General features: G+C 39.6%; 1 protein-coding gene across 1 annotated transcript in view; it reads left to right on the plus strand.

The window, feature by feature from the left end:
- LOC119591825 overlaps window positions 1-245 on the plus strand; it is a 19,497-nt gene that overhangs the window by 14,777 nt on the left and 4,475 nt on the right.

Consider the following 245-nt stretch of genomic DNA (forward strand, 5'->3'; position numbering starts at 1 on the left):
AACCTTCTTGGAGGTACAGTACCCTGCAAGTTTCATCCGTTCATCCACCGAACCATTCGTAAATGGATTTTTTTTTTTTAAGCACAAGTATATATTGTATTAGTGCAAAAATGAACCATGCATCATCAATGCACATAGAACAAAACCAGCAAAACATGAATTTCACACGTCACGAATCTTACGAATGAGCAGAAATGAAGTGACTTACACCGAGCCCCTGAGACAGACTTACCGAAAGCTTGAGG

Source organism: Penaeus monodon, chromosome 29, assembly GCF_015228065.2.
Source record: "Penaeus monodon isolate SGIC_2016 chromosome 29, NSTDA_Pmon_1, whole genome shotgun sequence".
In the NCBI taxonomy this organism is placed as follows: domain Eukaryota; kingdom Metazoa; phylum Arthropoda; class Malacostraca; order Decapoda; family Penaeidae; genus Penaeus; species Penaeus monodon.